At 35.9% G+C, this 24573-nt stretch overlaps 1 protein-coding gene across 1 annotated transcript in view; it reads left to right on the top strand.

The window, feature by feature from the left end:
- Positions 1-24573, top strand: part of PRKACB (protein kinase cAMP-activated catalytic subunit beta) — a 121764-nt gene that overhangs the window by 671 nt on the left and 96520 nt on the right. The gene's annotated exons all lie outside the window — the stretch shown is intronic.

Below are 24573 nucleotides of genomic sequence, written 5' to 3'. Positions count from 1 at the left end.
AAGGGACTGCTAGTCTGGCTCTCTGCAGGTAAGATTAATTCTGAATAAGCAACTGTGGTTTTGAGATCTTGCATCTCTTAGGAATGGAAGATGTAACAACTAAACTGCAACTTTATCCATGAAAAAAACCAAGGCAGGTTTGCCTTTGCTTGAAACATTTCAGGAATCTCCTAGAGTGTCTGTAAAACTTAAAGGTCTCTGGAGTTGGAGTGCTTCCACAATAAGGTGAATTTCTTCTGACGCTGAAAGTGCAGGCACCCTGCACTTTACACCAGATCGTAAAAAATCATGCAAGTTGAATTTCTGTATAGTTCAATCAATCAGGATGGTTGTGAAAAAAAAAATTAATCTGCCTTTGTCAGGTTCATCTCTGATTTTATAATTCAGAATAAGACAACAAATGGTACTTGTTATGTCACCAGGACTGAATGACATTTTAGCACTTGAGGGAATGCCAATGGTTTATTCCAGTTTGTATCATTAGTATCTTTTAATGTTTCTATGTTTGTAACGTGTTTTCGGTTAATTTTGTAATTTAGCATGAAGGAAATAGCTTTTTTTTAAACAACAAAGCAGAATCAATTCAGAAAGATTTAGTCATTCATTTTGTTTAATGTGAATAATGAGATCAGATTATATGTTTACGTTTCACCAGTGAGGTATTGGTGTTAATTTTCAGGAGCTCCAGAAAAGTTTGTTGTAATGTCATACAGATTATCAGTGACCATACTTTAGTATGTGATAGGGAAATTTTAAAAAGCCAATGTAGAGGTAGAACTTTGTTATCTTTTCTAACTGCACAAATGTAGTAACTGTACAGAAAGAATAGGAATGTGGAAGGTGTAAAGAATTATTTGTGTCTGATGAGTTATTTTTCCTTTTAAAGATAAAACGTGCTAATTGTGTTACAAAGGAGTGTGCTTGGTAATTGAATCATGTCAGTGATTTTCATTGGCAAGTACTGATATGTACAGTGTTTCCACTTTTAATAATGATAGTAGACTCTGATCTATACATTTACATTATTAAGTTACCAAACTCATTCTCCCCAAGACAGTTCTGATTTGAAGCTCAGAACTATTGGCTAATCTTGGAATATTTATAGAAAACAGGATGGAAACTTTAAATGTTTATCTAAATATATTTAAATGATTCCTATGAATAAATTCTTTACTGAGCTTCAACTATTAGTGACAGCCTATTTAGTAAGTATGTTAGCCAGCTTTTTATGTAAGTTTATTTATGGAAACCGAAGATCACTATAGTAGTTTAAATGACTGTTGTGAAGAATAAAAGAAAATAGCGAGTGATATCTCATAGGGACAGTTAATAGAAATGCCATGTGTTGATCACTCTGTAATTTCATCTGGAGTAATGTTATCATGTGTGTTGTTGACATCCTATAGTCAATAAAGTTTATTGATATCTCTTAAAACTTAATGAAAGGGCAGCTTTTACCATTGCAAACCTAATTGTTCTGTGTATTTCTTTAAAAAAATTATTCTTGAAAATAAATGCCTTTGAAAATTTGAACATAGTTATTTAAACTTCAGTTGATACATAACAACATAAACTTCAGGAAATATAAGTAATCTTAGAAATCAGCCTGTATAATCATTCCATTTAATGATTATAAACGGTGATAAATGATTCTAAAGCCAAAGAGCCTGACCTTTGAAGAAGCTAAAGTTGAGATCAGATTATTAGTGATACCAGAGTATCACTAGAATCTGGTGCTCTGACTCCATTCTGCCTCATGAAATAATCAATTAATACCTGTATTTTCAAAACGTCTGCAAAGTGTATTAGTTTCATTTGGAGACTAAGTAAAAGTTCAAGAAATCTTCTACCTAGTATAAGTGAAAAAAATGTATTAATAAAAGTTAACTGAAGAGCAAAATATGGTAAGCGCTGATATTTTGGAAAGTGAAGTTAGAACTCTGCAAACTATAAGTAGGAAAATGTTTGATTTGAAATGATGATTAAAATGTATAAAGTTGACTAAAATTTGAGGTTTGGTTTGGACCATGCCTGATATAGGTGACTCTGGAGCTTTGTTATAAAAATATTCCAGAAGAATGAAGCTTTGACCGTTTGGTGCCTCTGTTGTAATCTATTCAATCTCTCTACTCTTAGAATAAAACATTTTCCAGGGTAGGACTTGGAGATGCCATTCTCATCCGTATACTTTCTGGAGATAACATTAAGTTGGGTATCTATTTTTCTACCATAGTGAACTAGGAAATTGTATTGATATATTTTAAAACTTATTGAAAGAACATTTCTTATCATTACATACCAACTGTTCTGTGTATTTATAAAAACTTACTCTCAAAAATATGGATTTAAGTGTAGTTACTTCAACTTCCACTAATGTACAGAAGCATAAATTTTAAATATATAAGTATATGATTCTCTGAGAAGTTATAAACTCTGGTCATTCAAAATTGTTTTACTTATCCAGTCTCCCACTTCTTACTTTACCCACAGTCACCAATATAAAAAATACATGCTGCCATTTTAACATGGGAAGGTTTTTTTGTGATTTATTTCATTAAAAAAAAAAAAAATTGACCACATAGGTTGCTTGTGGGGCTTTGTATTACACTTGAATGGCAAAGGTGTTGAAGCCAATGGGTGAAGTGCTGGTAGAGATTTGGATGCAGATTGTCCTATGACTGTAAGTGGTAGAACAACCATGTAACCTAGTGTTTGCATAATGATCTTTGAATGTTTTCCAAAGTATCTCTCTGTCTTAGGAGTGTGAGGGTGAATAGAAATTAATCAAAGAAGGTCCCCAGTAGTCTAGGTTCAACCAAATGCAAGTTCCTTAACAACTTGCATTTTTGGAGGGCTTACTATGAACCAGGTTCTCTGTGCACTTTACATACATAATTTCACTTAATCGTTCCAAACCTATGAAGTATTTTAATTATTTTTCTATTTTATAAATGAGGAAATGGAGACTCAGAGAACCTAAATGACTTGCCTAAATTCATACAGCTAAGAAGTCAAGGAGCAACATCTGAACCTAGGCAGCTTAACCCTGGACCCGAAATCCTAACCACTGTGCCAACAGCACATGTGTATCCAATGGGAAAACTGATTCTGAGACACACAGAATAGCTTAGACTTCACTTTGTTTCAGTTTATTATCCATTATAGGAAATTTTGGTTGTTTCTAATAGTGACTTCATTTGTATATATTAAGTATCTTAAATGAGAGTTATTTTTTCTTGTACTGTTCTCCAGACTCCATTTCCTCACCTGTAAAATGAGGATGTAGGATTAAACTGTCTTGAAAATCCTTCAGATAGTTAGGAGTTGACCATAAATCATTTTGATATTCCATTAAATTAATAAAATTAAGCAATTAGTATAATTTGCAAAATTGTCTGTATATCCAGGTAATATTAATGCTACTATACAATGTACCCAGATTTTTTCAAAGGAATAAATCTTGAGTTTTTAATGAATAAACTATGTTAAATAGAAAATGGAATTTATGGTCAGTACCAAATTATTTTGATTATTTTAATTTAAAAATATTCCTTCAGGAGGATCCTATATGGTTATGTTCTTTGTTGGCTCATTCATTCCTTCCACATAATGGAATTCCTAATATGTGATGGACTCTATGAAAATCTATGGGAGTAAAGATTGATTATGACACAGTACCTGCTTCAGAGTGCCTGCATTCCAGAAAGGGGAGACCTACTTGTCAACAAATTAATGAGGGAGAAAAACTGTTACAAATGCTTTCATAAAAGCTCAGTGGGGGAACCATAGAAGGTATGGTCATTTCCATTGGCATGGAGAGGGTGAGATTCAAAAAGGACTTCAGGGGGCGCCTGGGTGGCTCAGTGGTTAAAGCCGCTGCCTTCGGCTCAGGTCATGATCTCAGGGTCCTGGGATCGAGTCCCGCATGGGGCTCTCTGCTCAGCAGCAAGCCTGCTTCCCTCTCTCTCTGCCTGCCTCTCTGCCTACTTGTGATCTCTCTCTGTCAAATAAGTAAATAAAAAATCTTTAAAAAAAAAAAAAAAAAAAGGACTTCAGAAAGGAGGTGAGCTCTGAGTTGAGTATTGAAAATGGTAAATGTTCAACAGTGGGATTACAGGGGGAAGTGTCTTCTGAGTAGAAGGAACACAGTGAGCAAAAATGCAGAGGAGTGAAACAAAATGGAATATACAGGAAAAGGAAAGTAAGTTTTCTATTATGACTAACTTTAAGGGTGGAATTGGTGGTAGGGAAGAAGGGAAATTATAAAATGAAAGATAAGACTGAAGAAATGGATAGAGGCCATGTAATGCAAAGATTTTGAATTTTACCCCATAGATATTAGAGAGCTATTATAGACTTGGTAATAAGGGAGAGACATGATCAAATTTGGGTTTTAGAGAGCTCACTTCGGTGGTAAGAAGATGAGTCACTGTGGGACAAGTGGAGTAGAGGTAGGATGATCAGTGAGAAGACTCTCATGCAAGTAAGGGAATTAGAGGGTCTGAATCAAGGTGATAGAGATAGGGATGCAGGAAAAAATCTAAAATTTGATAGCTTTGGAAAACGAAAATGAGCAAACTATACTTGGAGAATGAGGAAAAACAGGATTTGGGAATAACACCCAAGTTATTGTGCCTTAGTGGATGGGTTATGATGTCAGTAATAGAGTCAGGAAATAAAAACAAGTTGAGTTGAGGAGCAGAATTGGGGAGCATATTGAATTCAGGATGGCTGTGGCATTTCTGAGAAAAATGGTATCTGATTGGTTGTTTGGTATGTGTGTTGTCTTTGATTCTCCCAGCCACGGCGGCGGGGGGGGGGATGACCTTGGATGGTCAGAGGATCTGTTCCATATAACATCCTCATTTTGCTCCCTTTTTTAATGCCAGCTGTTTAGAAACTATAGAACTGCAACATCTAACACAATTCTACTAAAAACTTAGCTTTTTTGTTTTGAAAAGAGTGAAAGCTAAGGCACTGAAGAAAATGCAACTTTTGAAGAACACAATAATTTAAAATCAGATAAAATATTGCTTTCATAATTAAAGTATGTATCCTATAAGCTATTGAGTTTTGTAGAGCCATGTGTAATAGAACGAAAATGTGAAATACAGAATCAATATATTTTACAAAGTAAATATTAGTTTTCTCCCCCTAGAGTGCTTTCAAGTAGATATTAAAAATTTGGGGTATAATTTAATAGTAAGAACTTGAACTTAGAATAAGAAAAATCTAGATTCTGTTTCCTAGTACTTTCTATTACTTCACCTTGAATAAGTGTTTGTTTTAATGTCTCCAGTCTATAGTGTAAATTTGAGAAGGGTGGATTTGATAATGAGGCTATGGTCTTTTCCAGTTTTATAATCCAATGATTCCAATATATTTATTAAGAGAAAGAATGTATATTTAAAAAGTACCAAGACTTGGGGAAAAATTATAGAAGGTTTTCATAAAATTATGTGATTAGAGAAGTGGCAAATGAGCCTCAGTGTGAGCACATATAAGGTACTGTCTTTAGGGAAAGTTTGTTTTGTTTTGTGATTTACCTGTACTTAAAGGATCATAGCCTCTGCATTTTGACCTAGGAAGCAAATTTATGAATCACCATATTAGTCTTTGAAGATATTCTCATGTTCTGTTACAGGTAAAGGGATCATTTAAATGTTGGTGATCAGAGGAATGTATTGGAAGTAGAACATACAGCATCCTACTATTAATGTAAAAGCCCTTAACATACTATGTGTAGTTGAATTTTTTTTATGATTTTAAAAATTTCTTCAAAGATTTTATTTATTAATTTGGGGGAGAGAGAAAGGAGAGGGAAGGAGCAGACAGAGAGGGAGAAGCAGACTCCCCGCTGATCACAGAGACCAACTCAGGGCTCAGTCTCAGGACCCCGAGATCATAACCTGAGCTGAAGTCAGACGCTTAGCCGAATAAGCCACCCAAGAGCTCCAGTTGTGATGTTTTGGATGTAGCAGAACCAGGGAAAGTTAAGATCAGAGGCAGCTAATAGGAGAAGAGAATAGAATATCCAGTGTATGAGAGTAAACTAAAAAAAAAGAAAAAAAAACAGAACAGAACTTTTCAAACTACAACAGTTATGGCTACATGATTGAAGTGTATAGATCAAGTAGCATTGACAGAAAATCTGTGATTGTTCACCTAAATTTGAAATACTAGAACTCATGGGATTTTCCTCAAAACTTAGAAAAGCTAGTTGTAGAGCAAATAAAATACAGCAAAACCTTGATAAAATAGGCTTAGAGAATAAATATATTAAACTACTTTTTAATCATTTATGTTTAAAGGTAAAAAGATCTGTGCTTGTAAATTCAGCTAGTATTCTTAGCAACTTAAAAATTACTAGAAAATTTTAATGCCTTTTTACTCTTTTTATAGGTCTAATAACCCCCTCAATTTCTTACCAACTTCTGAAAAAGTCACCTTTTTCTTACTATTGAGGTTTAATTACTGTAATGCAGATAATAAATTGTTTCCCCTGATATGAAGGTATAGCTTGAATTGCTTAAATGATACGGAGGTATAGCTTAAATTTTTACTTTAATCTTAAAATTCATCCAGTTAATTTTTTTTTAAGAGCGAGGCTTCTTTTTTTTTTAATATTTTATTTATTTATTTGACAGAGACAGAGGTCACAAGTAGGCAGAGAGGCAGGCAGAGAGAAAGGGAGAAACAGGCTCCCCACTGAGCAGAGAACCCGATGCGGGGCTCGATCCCAGGACCCTGAGATCATGACCTGAGCCGAAGGCAGAGACTTAATCCACTGAGCCACCCAGGGGCCCCCAGTTACTTAATTTTTAAAAATCCCTTGAGGATGGGAGATAAAGAGTTGCCATTATGTAGCTCATAGTCGTTTGGAAGATTTAAATAAGTAAAAGCATAATTATGAGACATTTGTGGGAAGCATAGTATAGGATGTTTCCTATAGTAATACTTTGGTTTTTAAGTTTTTGGTTGTCATGTAAATTAGACTCAGTAATGTTGTGAATCTATGCGGATGATTTTCTGAATCAAATTTGGGACTCTTTTAAAAAAGAGAGAAATGCACTAATTGACAATTCACAATGAAGAATGATACACTAGTACATTTGACATTAAAGCTGCCTTAGAAAATCCAGTGTAGATGCTGTATCTTATCTGACCTGCTCTTTACAGGGTAAAAAGTCCCAGGTTTTATGGCCATGATTTAAGGTTGTATTCCCTGCTGCCTACTATTCATATAACATTAACCGTTCAGTGGCTTTTGAAATTTTTGTTTTCTTGTACAATAACTATTGAACCTAAACCTTAAGTCCTTGGCAAATCTGTATGCTCCATCTGGACTTTGTCCTCAAAAAATTAAAGATACTGTCTTGGAGCGCCTGAGTGGCTCAGTGGGTTAAAGCCTCTGCCTTCAGCTCAGGTCATGATCCCAAGGTCCTGGGATCCAGCCCCACATTGGGCTCTCTGCTCAGCAGGGAGCCTGCTCCCCCACCCCCTGCCTGCCTCTCTGCCTACTTGTGATCTCTGTCAAATAAATAAAATCTTAAAAAAAAAAAGATACTGTCTTGAGATCTCACTTTAGAATCCTACTTAATAAAATGAGTATTCAGTTTCTGTATTACTTATTCTTTTTTTTTAACTTTTTTTTTTAAAGATTTTATTTATTTGACAGAGAGAGATCACAAGTAGGCAGAGAGGCAGGCAGAGAGAGAGAGAGGGAAGCAGGCTCCCCGCTGAGCAGAGAGCCCGATGTGGGACTCGATCCCAGGACCCTGAGATCATGACCTGAGCCGAAAGCAGCGGCTTAACCCACTGAGCCACCCAGGCGCCCTATATTACTTACTCTTAAGTAGATGATGTAGTATCAGCACATCATTGTCTGTGAGCCACAAACTTAAGAGAACATGTTTGTACAAGTATTACTTAGCTTCTTTTGTAGGTGCTGGTTCTATTGATAATTTAGCCCCTCTAATCCAAGGAGAAGCTTCCTAGCTGAGTAGGAGCCATGAAAGGTTAAACTGGGGGAAATATGAATTCCTCTTTAGGCTATAATCTTAAAGTTACTAAATAAGCCATAGTTCATGATAGAATGACAGAGACAGAACAGTCATTATTTTTGTCATTCATTCAGTCCTTTAGTCATTGGTCAGTATTTATTGAGTACCTACTGTGTACCAGACTATATGCTAGTCCACAGATGCAAATATGTGAGTAAGAATAAGACTTGGTTCCTATTTTAAGCTGGGAGACAGATACATACAGATATTTATGATACAACGTACAGTGATACCTTTTATCATAAGATTGCTACTGGGTTGAAAATACAACATAGGAGTTTATGTAAGAATAAGTATAGAATTTCTGACTAACTGACTGAAATAGAAACTGGCTTTGAGTCCGTTTTGGAGATGTTTACGTTTGTGATTGTAGCACTTATACTAGTATTGATTTGTCAGTTGTTTCTCTGACTAGGTCTTGTGATCTGTAAGGGCAGAGATAGTATCTATCTTGCTTAGAGTTTTAACACCTAAAATTTGGCACAGTTCCTAGCTCATAGTGGAAACTAAAATCATGGATAGTTAAATGGATAAAAAAAATTCAAGCCTCTTGTAGAAGTTTTCACTCCCCATCTTTCCCCTCAGTTGGCAGGTACTTTCTCTGCAATATATGGACTATTTGGACCTGTTAGTTGATTTTCTTGTTAGGAGGATACCTCTTTTTCTCTTTCTTAGCATATAGTAATTTGACATTTATACGTCAAAATTGTGTCACTTTTAGTTGGTATGGTGAGATTGGCATCAGGCTTCAGGTAGAAAGACATTGGATTAGGAAAAACTCTTAGGCTCCCAACTTCTTAAAAAATTCCTGCTCATGGGGCACCTGGGTAGCTCAGTGGGTTAAGCCTCTGCCTTTGGCTCAAGTCATGATCCTAGGGTCCTGGGATTGAGCTCCACATCGGGCTCTCTGCTCGTCAAGGAGCCTGCTCTCCTCCACTCCGCCGCCTGCTTGTGTGCCTACTTGTGATCTCTCTCTGTGTCAAATAAACAAAATCTTAAAAAAAAAAAAAAAACAAAAAAAAAAACCTGCTTATTTGAGGCCTGCTATAGTCTGAATTCATATGTTGAAATCCAACCCCCCAAGGTGATAATATTAGAAGGTGCAACATTTTAGAGGTGATTAGATCATGAGGTCTCTGCCCCATGAAGACCCTAAAGAATGAGGTTAGCGCCCCTATAAGAGAGGCCCAAGAGAGCTCCCTTGCCCCCTCTGCCAGATCAGATTACGGTGAGAAGATGGTGGAAGTGAAGAAGGGGCTCTTACCAGACAATCTGCTGGCACCATAATCTTGAACTTTCAGTCTTCAGAACTGTAAGAAATAAATTTCTTTTGTTTATAAGTCACTCCATCTATGATATCTTGTTATAGCAGCCCAAACAGGACCAAGATAGGGTCTATACTATTAAGCTGTACTACTGTGTTCCCATCTTTGTTGCTTTCATTTACCAGTCTCTTGTTCAGTTCTCTTCGTTCATCAAAACTTTGACACCTGGCTCACAATCTTTCTCTATACTCTAAGCCCTGCATTTATCCTAGGTGGCTTCAAATTCTGTGTGGATGACCTATTTCTTACCATTGCGTTTCAGTTCCTTGACCACGTTATTTCCTATCCCCTTCTGTTGACTTGATTTATTAACTGCTCAAGAATCATTAATGTACACATACCATTTTCTGATCCCAACATCCTCTCCTTTTTCTTTGCTCTTTAAATATTCTTACTGTTATTTTTCATCAGAATCTTTCATCCATTCATCCATGATGTCTCTCACGTCTTCGTTTTCCTTCTTAACCAGTTTGGATTACATAGTCCCCAAGATCTGTTGTGCTTTTATCTTTTTATCACATCTTTCTGACAGAACTCTAGCTGATAAACTCAACTTTCTCAGTGCTTTCAGCTAAGAGCTAAAAAACCACTAGAGAAAACCATGTAAAAGGGCAATATAAATTCAGCCTCAAATAGACTGTCAGCATGATTTGACAATTCTACCATATTTCTCTGATCAACATTGTCCCATTCTTTATAATTTCTATTTTATTCTCTTCACCCTTCTGAATCTTCATTATCACTCTCATTTTAAGAGATGATCTTACCTCAGATCTCACAAAGAAAATAAAATATATCGGACAAGAATCCCTTCACCTTCTTTCTATCAAACATGCACACCAGCTAGATTTATCTTAATTTATTTTGTTATTTTGTTTTAATAGAAGAATTATCTGTTCCATTTATCTGTTCTTACATCACATATCACTCCTTCATTTAGTGGCTTAAAGCAATGATAACATTTATTTTGCTTCGGAAAGTACAGTTTGGGCAGAGCTCTACAAGGATACCTCATCTCTGCTTTGATAGCAAGTAGCTCAGCTTAAAGGCTAGGGCCTAGAATCACCAAAAGACTTGCCCATTCCCATTTCCTTGTGCTGGCTGTAGGTAGTTGGAACATTATCCGGGACTTGCAGCTGGAACATCTACACGTGGCCTCTACGTGTGGCTTGGGCTTTCTTATGGTGGCTAAGTTCTAAGGAAACGGGAGAGATCTAGGTGGAAGCTGTATCACTTTTTATGACCTAGCCTCTGAAGTCAAACAGTGTCATTTTTGTGGCCCTCTCTTTATTAGTAGTAAGTCACTTAGAGGAGTCCATATTTGAAGGAAGGTGAATTAAATTCCACCCTTCAATGGGAGGACTTGAAATAACTTTTTTGACTTGTTTCAAAAGTGACTATTGGCTGATACACCTTCCTTTACAAGGCCAATCCTTCCACCATTATTTTGGATCCTAAGGACCGTATGCTGTTGCATCTTCTTCTCTTTTATATTCAACCTGCTTTTCATTTTTTTTTTTTTAAGATTTTATTGTATTTGTCAGAGAGAGAGAGAGCGCGCACGCACAGGCAGAAGGAGAAGCAGGCTCCCCGCTGAGCAAGGAGCCTTTATAAGACTATCCCAGGACCCTGGGATCACTACCCAAGCTGAAGGCAGACACTTAACTGTCTGAGACACCCAGGTGTCCCTCACTTGTTTTTAAATTAGACCCCTTTTTCTTTACCTTTCTGTTTTGCTTTTTGACTCTACATTGCCTTTCTTCTTCATCTCTTACCTAGTAAAGTGAACTGGCCTATGATTTATAGGTAATTTAAATGTGTGTTGATAAAACCTGAGAATAGTATTTAAAGAAAAAAGAGTTTGTTTTCTCTTTCTGTAGTATAGATATTTATAGTTATCGTGCAGAGAACATAACTTGTATTTAATACAGTTCAACTTTTAAAATACAACTTGTTTGAAAGTTGCAGTCTGCCTTATAAACACTTAAGTATGTAACAACATAAAAACAAAAAAAAAAAGTTAAAATGAGAGTGGGCTGGAAGTGTATGTATGCAGAGAGGTGATTATAATGCTTAAGCTTGCAATTTATGCTTTTTAAGGAGGAAAAAGAATGTTAAAATATAAAGTATAGTGAAAAGGACTAGAGTCTTGTTAAGGTCTGAAGATTGTTGAAATTAGATATTAAAGGGAGAGAGCTAAATAGATAGATGGTTGTCAGAGGATAGAATGAAATGGATCTAGGGTATAATCTTTGACTTAAGTATTGTAGAGTGGGGGCGCCTGGGTGGCTCAGTGGGTTAAGCCGCTGCCTTCGGCTCAGGTCATGATCTCAGGGTCCTGGGATCGAGTCCCACATCGGGCTCTCTGCTCAGCGGCGAGCCTGCTTCCCTCTCTCTCTCTCTGCCTGCCTCTCTGTCTACTTGTGATCTCTCTCTGTCAAATAAATAAATAAAATATTTAAAAAAAGTATTGTAGAGTGGGAATGTACATATTAAGTACATATCTAAATATAGATATTAAATATAAAAAGTTGGAGTATGTACACATTCAACCAACATATATATTAAATGAACTACAAGTAGCCCAATTTTATTGTAGCATTAAGTATAACATATGGACAATGCCTGTTTAAAAATTCTATTAAAAATTTAGCAAAGTACTTAAAAATTTGCTTTTTAACAATGTAATTTCTGGATAAGAAGAAAATATATTAAATGTATTTTAATGGTATGAATTTTCAATTTATGGTGTATAACCAAAACAAAGTAATATCATGTTGGTTTATATGTTCTATATACATATACTTCAGTTTAAATTTGTATCTCTTCTTGATTTTAAAATAGTCATACTTTCATAGTTAAATGGGAACATATTTTTATTCTCTGTGAAGACAGAGCTTTTATTAACTGCAAATATAAATTCTTCTAATTGAGAAAGGAATTGAATTACATGCCCTCCCCCCACTTTTAAATAAATTAACTGAATATCCTATGAGAATTTAGAAGCCAGCTACTTTGGTGTTTAGAAATTACTTATTTGGGGACGCCTGGGTGGCTCAGTGGGTTAAGCCGTTGCCTTCGGCTCAGGTCATGATCTCAGGGTCCTGGGATCGAGTCCCGCATGGGGCTCTCTGCTCAGCGGCGAGCCTGCTTCCCCCTCTCTCTCTCTCTGCCTGCCTCTCTGTCTACTTGTGGTCTCTCTCTGTCAAATAAATAAATAAATAAATCTTTAAAGAAATTACTTATTTGGGCATTTAACGTTATTAACCTGGTGTCTGTATCACACTGAAATCCATAAAGTAGTAGAAGTGTTCTCAAAGAAACAATAATAGATGTTATAGCATACTTCTCTCAGCTCACACAGTTACTTTCAAAATCTTTCCTAATCTGCAAAATGGATATAGTGCTAACTTGTGAGGTTTAGAAATCATATATGCTGTGTTTCTTTTGGGACCAGGAAGATGGTCATAAATGATAGCTATAGTTTTTGAGAGAAATCCTTAACTACTGTCTATAGATTGGGCACATTTTTTAACAAGTTGTCTGAATTACCGGTCAGTGAACAGTTAGAAACTGCAAATTAATTTAGTAGAGTACTGTTATATTAGGTTACAAGTAGTTGACTTATTAACTATTATATTAACAATTATAATTAACAATTAAATATAAGTATATTCATACTTTCAAGATCATCAAGAATAAGAAGATAAAAATTCAGAGGGAAATTTTAGAGTTATCTGTCAAAACTTTAAAAATTACATGAAGCACCTTAAGTCATTTATTTCTCATAACCCTGTGTGGTAGATACTATTATTATCTTTTTTTCTAGTAAGAAACCAAGGTTATAGAAGTTAAACACACAGCTAGTTAAATGGCAGAGCTGAGGGTGACACAGACTTATGTGGTCTAAGTCAAGGCCCTTATAAACACTGTGTTACGCTGCTCCCCGAACATGATGATGATGTTTTCTTTTAAAAATTGTGCATTTGAAACTGTCCTAGAATCCAAGGGCCTCTCAAAGCTCTATCTACATATCACCTTTTTAGAAATTACTTAATTTTTCCTACTGCCAGACACTGATAGCACTGCATGTATAATAATTCATTTAATCTTCACAACCTTTTGAGTTAGGAACAATGATTGCTCTTATTTTATACAAGAGGAAATTTAGGCCCAGAAAGGTTAGGTAGCTTGTCCAAAGTTATATTGCTGGTAAGCAGTGAAGCTAGAATTTGAACCCAGGAAATCTAACTCTAGAGTCTGTTCCTAACCACCACACTATATTGGCCACTTCTCTAAAACTTTGTAGTTTTTTTCCTTCATTTTTTGTAATCATCTTTCTAGTGACAGAAAACTCATTACTCTGTAAGGCAATATATCGGTCAGGGATACACCAGAGAAAGAGAATCAGTGGATTATGTATTAAGAGATACATTGCAAGCAATTGACTTAACTTATTGTGGGAGCTGGCTAGGCAAGTCCAAAGGGCCAGTCTAAAATCCACAGGCATTTAGGAAGGGCAAGCTGGAATTCTTGGCTGGGCTGAAGCTGCAGTCCACAGGCTTAATTTCTTCAGGGAAGCTTTAGTTCTGCTATAAAGACTTTTCAGCTGATTGAATTGGACCCAGATGATCTAGGATAATCTTTTTTACTTTAAGTAAACTGATTATAGGCTTTAATCACATCTAAAAAATACTTCTATAGCAACACCTAGATTAGTGTTTGACTGGATAACTATTTAGATACTGTACCCTAGCCAAGTTGACCCAAAAGTGATCATCACTGGCATTTTTTTTTTTTTTAAACCCTGGGGTGGGTTTGGGGTGGTCAGCTGCTTTCATTTTCCTAAGCTAGGAATGAAGCTTCTGTTTTCTTTTGATCTTCCATGTATTTATTGATTACTCCTGCCACCTCTTCAAGTCTGCCCCACCCCATTATCACACCAAAAGGATTTCAGGTATTTTGCCATAGAAGACATCTACATAAAACACATTACCTTTAAAACAAAATTTTAAAAATGAACAAGAACCTCAAAATAAAAGGTAGAGCAATGATTGAACCAGAAAACCCATGCTAAAGCTAGTTACTTTTTTGAGCATAAAATTAGCACTTTTTACATGGCAAGGGAGTCATATAGTATAGAATCTCTTTCCCAAATTCACAAATATCCTAATAAGAATTTAACATCAAATTCTAACAGGAAATAAATCTATAAAAATACATATATACATATATAAATAAATATAAATACATATATAAATAAATATAAATTGGCCTACAAGATAATTATTACTTAATAAAAGAGAATTCTCTGTAGATTTCGAGGTACAAGAATGAGGGTTTCAGAGAGATGCATACAGTTATTTTTATTGTTGCTGTTATTATTTTGGTAATTCTTATTTATATCTTGATCTTTTCTTATCCTCTTTTGATAAAATTTAAAATGCTATAAGCTCCTTTACTAAGACTTGGAGATTTAAAGTGATGTCTCATAGACCTTTAACCTGACTAAAAAGTTTATCTTAAGTGTGTGTCGCTCTCAACTTAAGAAAGTTGGGATTTATTGGAATAAGGACATTCATTGTCTTATAGCAGCCTAATGTGAGGCACAAGGTAGAGAAGCTGTCTCAGAAAGAAACATGAATGCAGCCTTTGTCTATTGAAGTTGATTATAATTTGATAATAAGAAACCTATAATCTTTTATTATTATTATCAAAGTGTAGTTGACTTACAATATATTAGTTTCAGGTATACAACATAATGATTCAATATTTATGTGTATTACAAAATGATCACCATGATAAATCTAGCTACTATGTATCGTCATGCAATATACATTGTTACATATTATTAGGTATATTCTTTCTGCTATACATTGTATCCCTTGTCTTATTTATTTTAAGATTTTATTTATTTTTTGACAGAGAGAGAGAGATCACAAGTAGGCAGAGAGGAGGGGGAAACAGGCTCCCTGCTGAGCAGAGAGTCCGATGCGGGACTCGATCCCAGGACCCTGAGATCATGACCTGAGCCAAAGGCAGTGGCTTAACCGAGCCACCCGGGCGCCCTTATTTATTTTAAAACTGAAAGTTTATACCTTTTAATCTCCTTCCCGCCATTTGCCCATCCCAACACTCACTTTCCCTCTGGCAGCCACAGATTATTTGTATCTATGAGTCTATTTCTGTTTGGGACTTTTTAATTTTGCTGTTAATCTATTTTATTTTTTATTTTTCACATATAAGTGAAATCATATGGTATTTGTCTTTATCTGACTTATTTCACTTAACATAATACCTTCTAGGACCATCCAAGTTGTCACAATGGCAAGATTCATTCTTTTTTATGGCTGAATAATATTCCATATACTTATTAATTTGTTGAGGTATGTTCTCTCTATAACCACTAGGTTGAGTTTTTATCATAATGGATGTTGAATTTTATCAAATGCTATTGTGCACCTATTGAGATGATCATATGAGTTTTATTACTTCACTTCATTTCTAGTTTATCATATTGATTGATTTGTGGATATTGAACCATCCCTTGCATCCCTGGGGTAAATCCCACTTGATAAGGGTGATGATCCATTTAATGTATTGTTGAATTTGGTTTGTTAATATTTGTTGAGGATTTTTACATCAATGTTCATCAGGGATATTGCCCTGTAATTTTCTTTTTTGTGGTGGCCTTTCAGTTTTTTGCAATAGTTTGAGAAGGATATATATTAAGCCTTCTTTACATGTTTGGTTGATTTTACTTGTGAAGGCATCTGGTCCTGGACTTCTGTTGATTGGGATTTTTTTATAACTGATACAAACTCATAACTACTAATCAGTCTGTTTAGATTTTCTATTTCTTCTTGGTTCAGTTTTTGATTGATGCAGTTTTGGAAGATTGTATGTGTCTAGGAATTTATCCATGTCTTCTAGGTTGTCCCATCTGTTGACATATAATTGTTAATAGTTGTCTCCTTAGACCCTTTGTGTCTGTGGTACAAGTTGTAACTGATCTTTCATTTTTTATTTTGTTTGTTTGGTTCCTCTCTTTGCTTTCTTGAGAGTCTGGCTAAAGACTTACCAGTTTTATTGATTAACCAGCCATTAGTTTCATTGATCTTTTCTCTTGTTTGTTAGTCTCTATTTCATTTATTTCCCCTCTGACCTTTATTATTTCTTTCCTTCTATTAACTTTGAGCTTTGTTTGTTCTTCTTTATCTACTTCTGTTAGGTGTAAGGTTGGATGGTTTATTTGGGATTTTTCTTGTTTCTTGAAGTGGGCCTGTATCACCATAACTTCCCTCTTAGAACTGCTTTAGTTGCATCCCATAGATTTTGTATTTCATGTTTCCCTTTTCCTTTGTCTCCAGGTATTTTTAAAAATTTTCTCTTTGATTTCTTTGTGTACCCACTGGTTATTAAGTAACATGTTGTTTAGGCTGTGTTGGTGTTTTTTTCCAGGTGATTTTACTACTTTTGTCTTTTAATCTTCATACTAATTATGCAGGCAGTTGGTCCACTACCTTTACTGTATGTTTACCTTCACTAGCAAGAGTTTTTCTTTCATTATTTTCTTCTTTCTAGTTATGGCCTTTTCTTTTTCATTTAATGAAGATCTTTAACATTTCTTGTAAGGCCACTTTGGCGTTGATGAACTCATTTATCTTTTGCTTGTTTGGGAATCTCCTATTCCTCCTTCAATTCTGAGCTATAATCTTGCTGGGTAGAGTAATCTTGTTTTAAGTTTTTTCCTTTCAGCATTTTGAATGTATTATGCCAGTCCCTCTGGCTTGTAAAATTTCAGCTGAAATATCAACTGATAGCCCTATGTGGGTTCTGTTGTATGTGATTAGTTTTTCTCTTGCTGCTTTTAAAATTCTCTCTTCAACAATTGACACTTTGGTTATGTGTCTTGGTGTGGATCTCTTTTGGTTAATGTTATCTGGAACACTCTTTGCTTCCTGGATTTGGATGTCTATCTCCTTCACCAGGTTAGAAAAGTTTTCAGCCAATTTTCTTTCAAGTAGGTTTTCTGTTTCTTTCTCTCTTATTCTCCTGGGGCTCCTGCAAATGTTAGTGTGTGTGATGTTATGTCAGAATTTCCTTAAACTAACCTTATTTTTAAAATTTTTCTTTCTTATTTTTGTTCAGATTGGTTGATTTCCACTGCCCTATATTCCAGATTGCTGATCTGGTCATCTGCATCATCTAATCTGCTGTTGATTCCCTCTAGTGTAGTTTTCATTTTGGTTATATTCTTCAGTTCCAGTTGGTTCTTTTTTTATATTTTCTGTCTCTTTGTTGAAGTTCTCACTGTGTATCTTCTTTTTCTTGCTTTGGTGAGTATCTTCATGACATTACTTGAACTCTTTTCTAGTAGATTGGTTATCTCCATTTCATTTCATCCTTTTTCTGAGGTTTTGTCTTATTTCTTAATTTGGAATATACCTCTGTCTTCTAATTTTGCCTAAGTCTGTTTGTTTCTATATATTAAGTGGATCTGTTATGTCTCCCAATATTGAAGGAGTACCTTTATACAGAAAATATCTTAAGGGGCACAGTAGTGTAAACCTTCCTTGTCTCCATAGTCAGGGGCCCCAAGAGTGACCTGTGTGGGCTGTGTACACCCTCCTGTTGTGACTGGGTTGTGATTGGTACACTCATGGTATATGGAACTTTCCCTCAACACAGCTCTCTGCAAGGTTTAGCCATGACTGTTTCAGGTAGCTAATGTGAGTCTGACCCATGCCCATCTGACTGAGAGGCCTGGCTGTAAGTTTACTATTGAAGTGAACTGATATGTGGGGTTGGCCCCTAGCAAGGCTGGCTGCAAGGCCCAGCTGCCATATTTTTAGCCAGCCAGGTGGTTGGGGCAGTCCTCTGGCATGGTTCACTTCAAGATTGGGCTATGATTGTTGTAGGTATTCTAGTGTGCCAGACTGGCCCTCCAGGGCAGGGATACTTGGAAGAGGCTTTGGTGCTGGCCAGGCCACACACCAGGAGGTACTCTGGACCAGGGGTGTGATTGAGTGAGGTGATTCTGCAGGGGCATGTGGTAATAGGGTGAGCAGTGCTAGTGCAATAGATGGAGAGTGTCAGAAATGGCACCCACCAGCACTGGGCCAGCGAGGAGGAAGGGAAGTGCCAAGAGGAAAAAAAATGGTGCTTCTCTGGCACATGCCCTAAAATTAGTCAATAACTTATTGATCTCCTTCATGTGTTACCCAGGGTGTTTTTAAACTGCTGCCTCTGCTCTGGTACTTGGAATGAGTGAGATTGTGCACATGCCTTTTTAAGAGCAAACTCTCAATTTCACTGTTCCCCAGCTCCCCTGGACATAAGCCAGGGGAGTTTCGAAAACCAGAAGTTGTGGGGGCTTGTCTTACTGGTGCAGGTCCCCTGGGCTTTGGAGCCTAATGAGGGGCTCATACCCCTCATTCCTCAGGGAGGGCTTGTTTGATTGTGCTATCTCTTCTGCTAGTAGGTCCTTGCACTGAGGGTATAAGTCCTAAATGAACCTCATCTCCACTCCTCCTAATCCTCTCAATGTGGCTTTATCTTTATATCCTTAGTAGTGTATGATTAGTTCTGCTAGTGTTTAGTCATTCTTAGAGATATTTGTTCTATATGTAGTATAGATTTTGATGTGTTCCTGGGAGGAGGCAGCTCATCCCATCTTGGTCCCACCCCCTAACCCAGAGTTTGTTTGTTTTTAAGTTTTTATTTTATTTATTTGACAGACAGAGAGAGAGAGATCACAAACAGGCAGAGAGGCAGGCAGAGGGGGAGGGGGAAGCAGGCTTCCTGCTCAGCAGAAAGTCCAATGGGGGGCTCGATCCCAGGACCCTGAGATCATGATCTGAGCCGAAGGCTTAACCCACTGAGCCACCCAGGCACCCCCTAACCCAGAGTTGTAACAGAAGTTTTATCTCATTGATTAAAAGGGCAGAGAGAGTTCATAGTGAAAAGAAGCTTCTGAGCTCTCAAAGTCCTGTGAATAGGATGCAGGGTCAGTAGCTGTTCAGCTCTAAACAATGGCCATTTCTTATGGAAAATGAAAGATGACTCAGAGGATGCCGCCAAGAAGCCAGAGAGCTAAAAGACATGAAAAACCACTGCCAAGACTAATCAGGGAACTGGTGACATGTGCCCTTTGGATTTCAGAATTGTTATTGACCAATGACTGTTATCTTTTCTGGTTTTCTCCCTTTTTGAATGGGAGTGTCCACTGAAATTTTCATATTCTTTCCTGACCATTGTATGGTAGGTGTGTGTTGGGCAGTTAACTTGTATCGTTAGTTCATCTTCATATTGGAGGAATTGTACTTGAGAAGCTGCAACAAAGAAACTGGGTCTGAGAAGCCTCATCCATATATAACTGTACCTGATTTAGATTAGGTCCTGGACTTTGAGCTGATTGTAATGTGATGAGACTTTTGGAGCTTGGGGGATTTTGATATATTTTGAAAAATAAAGGAGTATAAATAATATGTGGTCAGAGGGTAGACTGTGACAGTAAAGATGGGTGCAAAATTTTAACCATCCTTTCCATCCAGAGGCTTAGTTGATTTCTTTAGCCTATTGAATCTGTGATTGTTTAACCAGTAAAATATGGTGGATGTGATGCTGGTCAGTTCCAGGCTTTGAGAGGACTGACAGCCTCTTCTGTCATAGAAGCCAGCTGCTGTGTGAGAAGTCTGGCTATTCTGAGACCAGTGTACTGTTAGAAGTCCAACTAGCCACTTGGAGAAAGAGAGGAAGAAAGATGAGAATGTGAAAGATTGGCCATATGGAGTAGCTCCTAAGTATAAACAAATGAAGGTTTCTTAGACCTTTCAGTGAGCGTAGCCTTCAGCTGAAATCAGATAAGTTAATGACTCAGGCAATAATGATATGCGAGATGCCAGACAGATAACCTCAGTTGTGCTATTCCAGCTTCTCCATCTGTTTGAGTAACTAGCTCAGACACCTTACCTTGTAGAACTGTACCTTATCCAAATGCTTGAATCACAGAATTATGAGCAACATATCATTATTGTTAAAGCTAAGTTTTGGTGTTTATTACATAGGAATAGACAACTGAAATATAAATGAAGGAACTGAAATACAGAAAAATTCTATCACTTGCCTAACTTCAAAGAGATAATAGAACCCTTGCCTTCAATCACATTTTAAACTGCCTGTGTGCCTTTTCTTTACAGAAGACACACTGGGGCCCCTTTTTGATCATTAATGAACCTGTCTACACCTACAGGTTTTCCTTATTATGCATTTATTCCTACCACTTTTCATCTAATAGTTGGACAGTTATGGTTAGCATATTCCTTGACTTAATTCTACAGTAATGTTATAATCTGAGGGTACAGTTGGGTACTGTCCCTTAGTTTAAAAAAGAAATCTCAGAAGGCATCGTCTCTGAGCATTTTGTAACAGAAATCCTGCACACAAAAGCATTTAGTTAGCAAGGTGCAACTGACTGAAAATTTCTTAAAGGAAATTCAGGATAGTTTATATAATTTACCAAAAGGTAAGCTACTTAATTCTCATAAGGCATTAAAGTTTTTCTCAGATGTCCTTCAGATTACATTAGAGGTTTTCTGTCTTGACTATTTGCTAGAACAAAATTCTATCCTGGTCACTTTCTTCCTTCTGGATGATTTCATTTGGAACATTCAATTCCTTCCCACCTCCTTATTCACAGAGGAATGTCTCTCTTTCACAAAAAACTCAATCTAACATTGAAACACTGACACTTGCTTTTGTTTTTCTCAGAGTGAATTTATCAAACCATTTTTCTCAATAAAGGAATTTTCATAACTATTAAGGTGAAAACTTCCACTCATCATTACTTATACATAAGAAAAAAAAAGAAGACAAATCTTAGCCAGAATCCTTCTAGTCACAGATCAACTCTGTTACCATTTTTGTTCAATATATTTTTTATAAGTATATGGGTACCTAAGAATAAATGAGATTAAAATAATAATAATGACATAGTGCTTATTATGTGCCAGACACTGTTATAAGTGCTTTAATCTGGTTTATTTTATTTAATCCACCTCACAACCCAGTGAGGTCTGTACTTTTTGCAGGTGAAGAAACTAAAGTATTTAAGTAATTTGCCCAAGGTCACATAACCAAGGTTCAAGTCCAGGCCATTTTTACCTTAAAGATTTTTTTTTTAATTTTTTTTTAATTTAGTTATTTGACAGAGAGAGATCACAAGTAGACAGAGAAGAAGGCAGAGAGAGAGAGGGAAGCAGGCTCCTGCTGAGCAGAGAGCCCGATGCGGGACTCGATCCCAGGACCCTGAGATCATGACCTGTGCCGAAGGCAGTGGCTCAACCCACTGAGCCACCCAGGCACCCAGGCCATTTTTACCTTATAGCCTGCCCTTTTAACCATTGTTCTAACCTGCCATCCATATTAAACATACTGACTTGTAGTTTGGTTTTTTGTTTTTTTATGTCATGAATTTTTCCATGCAGCCCGATATTATTTAGTAGGGAGTTTTTTTTTTATATTCGGTAGGTTACATTTATTAAAATAATAGCATGTATAGACTAATTTTTTAACTCTCCACTTCAATAGTAACCATTCTCTCTACTTGAAGTAGCATTGATGAGTTTTGCCTTTTTTATAAATGTAATCATACAGTATGTACTCTTTTCTGTTTGGTTTCTTTTGCATGACAGTTTGTAGGATTCATCCATATGGTTGGACATAGTTGGAAATTGTCCATTCTATTTGCCATATAATAGTCCATATTTTGAGTATATTGTAGTTTACCCATTCTGTTGAAATGTGATTAAGTTTCCATTTTGGGGCTATCATAAATGGTGCTGCAATAAACATTCCATGTATATTGGTGAACATATGTATACATTTCTATAAAATATGTTGCTGATTGTAGATATTTAGCTTTAATAGATACGGTCAAATAAGTTTCCAAAGTGGTTGGTCCAACTTGCATTACTACCAGCACTGTATGAGAATTCTCATTGTTCTACATTCTTACTAACTTTTGGTTGTTTCTTTCTTTTTGCTCAACCTTTCTGGTGGGTGTTACAATAATATTTGTATAACTGTGTAGTGTTCCACTGTATGGATATGTACTTTTTTTTTTTTAAAGGCACTTCCTATGGTTAAACATTTAACTTGTTTCTATTCTTTCTTTGAAAAAAAAAATGATGTGTTGACACTAATGGTCTTGTCTGTTTTTTTAAGACTTCTAATACATGTTTTTTATGCACCTAATTGTACAAATAATATATGAGTGTTTCACTGAAGCATTACAAAAATGAGTTATTATAACTCTTCCAACTTCAGTTACTCAATAAAAGATAGCATCTCATATTTTTAATTTAATTTCCAGCAAAAGTTGAACATTGTGTTTATGGCAGTTTTTATATTTTTAATAAACAGTGTGTTCTCATTCTGTGCTCATATTTCTCTTGAAATATTTATAAATGTCTATATAATACCATTATTAACCCTTTCTGGTATTATATGTTATAAACTTTTCCTGTTTATCCTTCAACTTTATAAAAACTAAGTTGTTTGTAATCAAATATATATTTTACAGTTTTTTTTTAAAGATTTTACTTCTTTATTTGACAAACAGAGATCACAAGTAGGCAGAGAAGCAGGCAGAGAGAGAGGAGGAAGCAGGCTCCCTGCCAAGCTGAGAGCCTGATGCGGGGCTCGATCCCAGGACCTTGGGATCATGACCTGAGCTGAAGGCAGAGGCTTTAACCCACTGAGCCACCCAGGCGCCCCATATTTTACAGTTTTTATTGTTGGTATACTTTAAAGGGCTTACTCATATTTTCACCTCTTCCATTCTGCTCTCTTCTTTCCTTTTGTATATGTATATGTATGAATGCATGTATGCACAGAAGCATACATGCATACATATATATGTGTCTGGTAAGCATCATCAGTAATTCTAGTGTTGTTCTATGAACTTTTTTCTTTACTCTGTAATGAGTTTCCCTACTCTATAGTGTTTCCCCAAAAGAATTACTTAAAGTACCACCACTTCCTTTTTTTTTTTTTTTAATCTTTGTGACCAACACATATCTCTATTCTATTCTCCAGGCATATCTAATTTTTACTGGATGTGTTTCCTAGAAAGTCAAATTGAGGAAATTTTCTTTTCCCTAAATCTCCATCTCCTTTGGGGAACTTACCTTGTCATGTAAGTCAAAGATCTAGAAGTCTAGATTCCTTCATTTTTCTTATTCCCGGCTTCTCATTGGTGACAGGATCTTATTAATGATTTGTCCTCTCATTTCCAGTTTCACTATGCCTAGCTTATTTTAGGTCTTTATCATCCTTTTCACTGATATATAAAATAGTTGCTCAACCATTCCCCTACGTTTATTTTTCTTGGCCATCTCTCAAATCTGATCTAGTTACTCCCTGCCTAAGATTATTTTTATTGTGCTTCATTGCATATAGGATAGAACCTATTCTTAGCATGGTATGTAAGGCCTGTTATGATTGGGCATGATTTCCTTTCTGTTGCACCACATAGTGCTTTCAAGACACAATAAGATTTTACTATGAGTGCACTGATATTGTTTCTGATTTTAACACCCAAAGTTGAATTCAGAAGTGTGTCTCATACAAAACAATTCTTTCTGTACTGCTAGGTAATATTTTTTTATATTTTACAAGTCAGCTTTTTTAAGCAAAACAATATACTAGGAAAATATATTGGCTTAATTCAAAATTAAATCAAAATTATTTTGCCTGCTGTTTCCTACTTGGGATTACCTATATTAATATCTTTCATTAGTATGAATTATTGAAGATTTACCGTACCTGAACTTTTCTTTCATTATTTGATTTTATGGAAATATCTCAAAGGAATTAACCAAAGATATAAACAGTATGTTATAAATACATGATTACTGATTTCTTGTTGGTATCTTTAAGTATGCTTTTTTTAAATATAGTTTCTGAAATTCACCCCCCCCCCCCATAAGGCCTTTAACCGTACTATTATTTCCTGCCTGGAGATCTTTCTGTCTTATCTCCCAGTTCCTGATGAACCCTTTGTCATATCCTTTACATTTCATTTCAGTCATTATGCTTTTCAGAAGGTGTTCTTTGATCTTCCCACACTAGATTAAGGTCTCTTGTTATCTTTTTATGGAATCATGGAACTGTTTTTTGTT

The sequence above is a fragment of the Meles meles genome, chromosome 1 (assembly GCF_922984935.1).
Source record: "Meles meles chromosome 1, mMelMel3.1 paternal haplotype, whole genome shotgun sequence".
Lineage (NCBI taxonomy): Eukaryota > Metazoa > Chordata > Mammalia > Carnivora > Mustelidae > Meles > Meles meles.
Note: the sequence above shows the minus strand (reverse complement) of the source record. Positions and strands in the feature narration are given on the sequence as shown.